The sequence below is a fragment of the Carassius auratus genome, unplaced genomic scaffold, assembly GCF_003368295.1.
Source record: "Carassius auratus strain Wakin unplaced genomic scaffold, ASM336829v1 scaf_tig00046029, whole genome shotgun sequence".
Classification (NCBI taxonomy): domain Eukaryota; kingdom Metazoa; phylum Chordata; class Actinopteri; order Cypriniformes; family Cyprinidae; genus Carassius; species Carassius auratus.
Window position 1 is genome coordinate 45,001 of NW_020526952.1, and position 6,451 is coordinate 51,451.

At 43.6% G+C, this 6,451-nt stretch overlaps 1 pseudogene; it reads left to right on the top strand.

The window, feature by feature from the left end:
* LOC113088276 (microfibrillar-associated protein 2-like) overlaps positions 1–4,962 on the top strand; it is a 10,607-nt pseudogene extending 5,645 nt beyond the window's left edge.
* The last annotated feature ends 1,489 nt before the right edge of the window (positions 4,963–6,451 follow it).

Sequence of the window (6,451 nt, forward strand, 5' to 3'; positions counted from 1 at the left end):
TCGCACACATACACTCACACTCGCTCTCGCACACATACACTCACACACACTCTCGCACACATACACTCACACACACTCTCGCACACATACACTCACACACACTCACTCTCGCACACATACACTCACACTCACTCTTGCACACATACACTCACACTCACTCTTGCACACATACACTCACACTCACTCTCGCACACATACACTCACACTCACTCTCGCGCACAAACACTCACACTCACTCTCGCGCACAAACACTCACACTCACTCTCGGACACATACACTCACACACACTATCGCACACATAAACTCACACTCGCTCTCGCACACATACACTCACACTCGCACACATACACACACACACTCTCACACGCATACACTCACTCTCGCACACATACACTCACACACACTCTCGCACGCATACACTCACTCTCGCACACATACACTCACACTCACTCTCGCACACATTACACTCACACTCGCTCTCGCACACACTCACACTTGCACACATACACACACACACTCTCGGACACATACACTCAGACACACTCTCGCACACATACACACACACACTCTCACACGCATACACTCACTCTCGCACACATACACTCACACACACTCTCGCACGCATACACTCACTCTCGCACGCATACACTCACTCTCGCACACATACACTCACACACACTCTCGCACGCATACACTCACTCTCGCACACATACACTCACACACACTCTCGCACACATACACTCACACTTACTCTCGCACACATACACTCAGACACACTCTCTCATACATACACTCACACTTGCTTTCGCACACATACACTCACACTCGCACACATACACTCACACTCACTCTCGCACACATACACTCACACTCACTCTCGCACACATACACTCACACTCACTCTCGCACACATACACTCACACTCACTCTCGCACAAAACACTCACACTCACTCTCGGACACATACACTCACACACTCTCGGACACATACACACACACTCTCGGACACATACACTCACCACACACTATCGCACACATAAACTCACACTCGCTCTCGCACACATACACTCACACTCGCACACATTACACACACACCACTCTCGCACGCATACACTCACTCTCGCACACATACACTCACACAATCTCGGCACGCATACACTCACTCTCGCACACATACACTCACACTCCACTCTCACACATACACTCACACTCACTCTCGCACACATACACTCCACACTTACTCTTGCACACATACACTCACACTCACTCTCCCACACAAACACTCACACACACTCTCAGACGCATACACTCACTCTCGCTCACATACACTCACACTCACTCGAACACATACACTCACACTCACTCTCGCACGCATACACTTACTCTCGCACACATACACTCACACACACTCTCGCATGCATACACTCACATTCACACTCGCACACACTCACATTCACTCTCGCACGCATACACTCACTCTCACACACATACACTCACACTCACTCTCGCACACACACTCACTCTCACACACATACACTCACATTCACTCTCGCACACACACTCACTCTCGCACACATACACTCACTCTCGCACACATACACTCACATTCACTCTCGCACACATACACACACACACTCGCATGCATACACTCACTCTCGCACACATAGACTCACATTTACTCTCGCACACACACACTCACATTCACACTCTTGCACACATACACTCACACACTCTCGCACACATACACTCACTCACTCTCGCACACACTCACACTCACTCTCGCACAGATACACTCACCCTCACTCTCGCACACATACACTCACACTCACTCTCGCACACATACACTCACACACACTCTCGCACACATAAACTCACACTCGCTCTCGCACACATACACTCACACTCGCACACATACACACACTCACTCTCGCACACATACACTCACACTCACTCTCGCACACATACACTCACTCTCGCACACACACACACACTCACATTCACACTCTTGCACACATACACACACACACACTCTCGCACACATACACTCACACTCACTCTCGCACACATACACTCACACTCACTCTCGCACACATACACTCACACTCACTCTCGCACACATACACTCACACTCACTCTCGCACACATACACTCACACTCACTCTCGCACACATACACTCACACACACTCTCGCACACATACACACACACACTCTCGCACACGTACACTCACACTCACTCTCGCACGCATACACTCACTCTCGCACACATACACTCACATTCACACTCTTGCACACACTCACTCGAACACGTGAACTCGCACACATACACTAACATTCACACACACTCACATTCACTCTCACACGCATACACTCACTCTCGCACACATACTCACATTCACACTCTCGCACATACACTCACTCGAACACACACTCACTCACACGCATACATTCACTCTCGCACTCTCACACGCATACACACTCTTGCACACATACACTCACACATACACTTTTACTTTTGCACACACACACTCACTCGAACACATACACTCACACTCACTCGAACACACACTCACGTAAACTCACTCGCACATACTCATATTCACACACACACACACACCCTCATATTGACTCACACTCACTCGAACACACTCACTCATGCATACACTCACTTGAACACACACTCACTCACACTCACGTAAACTCACTTGCACACATACTCATATTCACACACACCCTCATATTGACTCACAGTCAGACTCAGTCGCACACTCACTGACACACACACACACACGTAAATTCATGTACACTCACTCTCGCACACATACACTCACACTCACTCATGCATACACTCACTTGAACACACACTCACTCACACTCAAGTAAACTCACTCACACACACCCTCATATTGACTCACACTCACTCGAACACGTACACTCACTGACACACACACACACACACACACATAAATTCACACTCGTGCTCACACTCACTCACGCTCTCTCTCTTTCTCTCTGGTGTGTGTTGTTCTGCAGCGCTGGTTCTGGCTCAGACTCAGACTCAGGAACAGAACTATGATGATTATCCAGACCCTAACTTTGGTGAGTCGCTGGATTCTGTCTGTCAGTGAAGTCTGTTAATGAAGCTCAGATATTAATGATGTGTTGTGTGTGTTTGATCTGGTCAGATAACGGCATCAATTATGACTCCATCTACTGTAAGTGTCCCTCACTCCTCAGCTCTGTGTGTGTGTGTGTGTGTGTTCATATTCTGAGCTGTTTCGCTCCTCTTCAGATCCGGCCGTTTCTCAGCAGGGTTCACAAGCTCAGACCTCAGGACCAGGACAGACCGGTCCTCTCTCGTCTCTCTTACTGTTCATGTCATCTTTATTGTTTCATTTTTAAAGTGTAAGACTAATAGAAACCTGTTTTTATTCCAGTGGTGGAGCTTCAGACGGAGCCGACCGAACCTGGACCGCTGGGTATACTTTTGACATCTTTGTATTTATTTTCATTTCGGTTTTAGTTTTAATCATTTCAGTACTTTAGCTAATTTGGTTAGTTAAACAATTCTAATTTTCCAAAATTTCTAAAGTTCATCTAATATTTAGATTTGATTTTACTTATTCTTTATTTCAACCAAACAACTATTGTAATGGTTTTAGTTGATAAGAACACTGAGGTGATTAATAAAGGACTGAAGGGCAAGTGAAGGATCAAACACACAATGGTGTTATTAATATTCTACACTTGTCTATTTGCGTCTGTAGATTTCAATCTTTTGTTTTGTTTTATTCCTATATTCTGAAGGTTTGTTCTTATTTCATTCACACTGATTTATACAACACTTCACTCCTAAAACATGGTGAATGTGTGTGTTTTGCTTGTTGACAGTATTTTCTGATTTATGATCAAACCAGACTTCATCTAATGTTGTGAATGTGTGCAGATGACTCATGTCTATATAATAATAATGCATCACTCACATTTCAGACTGTCGTGAGGAACAGTATCCCTGCACTCGTCTCTATTCTGTCCATCAGCCGTGCAAACAGTGTCTCAACAGCATCTGCTTCTACAGGTCAGCACACACACACACACACACACACACACACACACACACACACACACACGGCTTCATCTGATAGTATTTCTAGTTTAGTGGTACTTCTATTTCATCTGGTTACCAGTTCAACATTTCTCATGTAAGATGTGTGTTTTTATTGTTGTGTTCAGTCTGCGCAGGGTTTATTGTGATTAATAAGGAGATCTGTGTGAGGACCGTGTGCGCTCAACGAGGAGCTGCTGAGAGGTGAGTGTGTGGTGTGTGTGTGTGTCGCTTCACCGCGCTCCCTCCCGTGAATACAGATATATAACGTCTTGTCTGTCTCTCTGCAGCGGATCTGTGTCGAGATCAGTTTTCTCGCTGCGGTGTAGTTGCAGTCAGTGGCCAGTGTGGGGCGATGGGCGGGCAGCTGTGCTAAGAGCTGCGGATCCTGCTAAACACACACACACACACACACACACACACACACACACAAAGGTACCGCCTTTCAGACGCGGACACACACTGCAACTACAGCTTTTACGATGAAAACCTTCTACGCCAAGTGTGCAGACACAATGCTAACGCGGAGCCGTTTCCTAACGTTCAGTTTAACCTCAGATGTCTGTGGCATTAGTCAAGCAGCTGCTATAAACATCAATAGTTTAAACTAGCTTAACTAATAGTTATAGAAGACTGTTTGCGCTAATCTAGCGCCCCCCTTTGTGTTTGTGTACTTGTGTAACGTGTGTTTCAGACCTAAAGCTCTTCCTATACTCCTCCAGCATCTCACTCAAAGTTATGAACAAATGTTCTTCTTGTAACATGTGTACGAGCTGAGCTCCTGTAAACTGATATTAACTGTAATAATCTCTGGTTTGGATGACTGTCTCCACTGGTGCTATTAATTTGTATCTGTTACACAGCGGTTTGTATTATCACTGCTCGTCGTCGTCGTCGTCGTTTACTTGTTTATGTGTCTTGGGCGAGTTACACTGAACCCAGACTCCTGATCTCAGGTCAGAGGTCAGAGGTCAAAGACCTGTAAGCACTGATTCGGTCATCAATCACACGAGGAACGCTACTGAACACAGACGTCAGCATTTACTGTAATATTAGCTGGTCTCAAACCATTGATGCAATGTAATAAACATTTTCTTTCTGTACATTTAAATGCAAGAGTCTATAAACATGAAAGCTTTCTAATGTGTATAACAAGACTGAGACAAACGCTATCAGTTAAAATGCCTTTTTATGGGTTTCTTAGTAACTCTATCACAAAGCCATCGCTCCCACATGTTTTCTTTGCCTTCTGGCTGAACTCTATGTATCCTGCACCTTAACATTACTGCTTGTGAAAATGAATTAAATAACGATCTTTGATATAGTTTGCAGTCTAGTGTCTCACCGATCGATCAGTTCAGTACGGTAAACAAAGAACGGTAATAAAACAGTCAGGATTTCGTTTTTCTGTATGGACCATAAATGTAAACTTGAACAAAACAACTCCTCAGTCCATTTCTGGAGTATATTAGTTCATGGAAAGACAAGTTTCCATGTTTACAGTTTTCCGTCTGCCAGACTTGAATGGAATAAGTCAGGTTCATCACTGATTAATCAATCATTATAGTGACATTACTGCATTACACATTAATAAACATTACAGTTCATTGCTCCAGATATATATAAGAATAAAAGAATCAGCTACGAATCTAATTCACATGAACTATAAATATGACTCAAGTATGTGTGTGGAAAACTCATTACAGTAACATCAATTATTAGAATAAACTGTGCTTAATTCTCATTATAATAAAGTCACATGGTTAAAAATAACAAATTGGTCCTAAAAGTGCTTGCCTTTCTCTTAACAAAAATACCTTTTCTTTTGGTTTTGGGGAAACTAGTCCTCTGGAGTATTCTGGACGGCTTTATAAGATTCACAGGAGGACAACATTAAAGTGGATCAAACCCGTTCATCAACAGTATTCCCAGGATAAGAATGGGTTTGGTTTAGGGTTAAGGACGACTTTGATGAAAGGTTTTGATCCTCTTCAGATGCTGACTGCTGTTTGTGAAAGCTCGTTTCCACCACACAATACAATTAAAAATGATAATTGTGACATTTTAGCTAATGATTCTGACCATTCTTCTTGCATTTCAGCGTATTGTGAGATATAACCTCCTTTAAGAAAATCTGATTAATAAAAAGTTCTGATTCTATATCTTTTCTATTTGTATCTCAAAAACTGCAAGAAAAACTAAAAATTCTGAGTTTATATCTCACAATAATGCGGTTAACAAAATCCAAATTGTGTGATTAAAAAGTCACAATTACCTTTTGTTCAGAAACAAGCTTCCAGAAAACATATGAACACGTTTCTAAGACAGGTGAAATACCTGCAGAGTGTG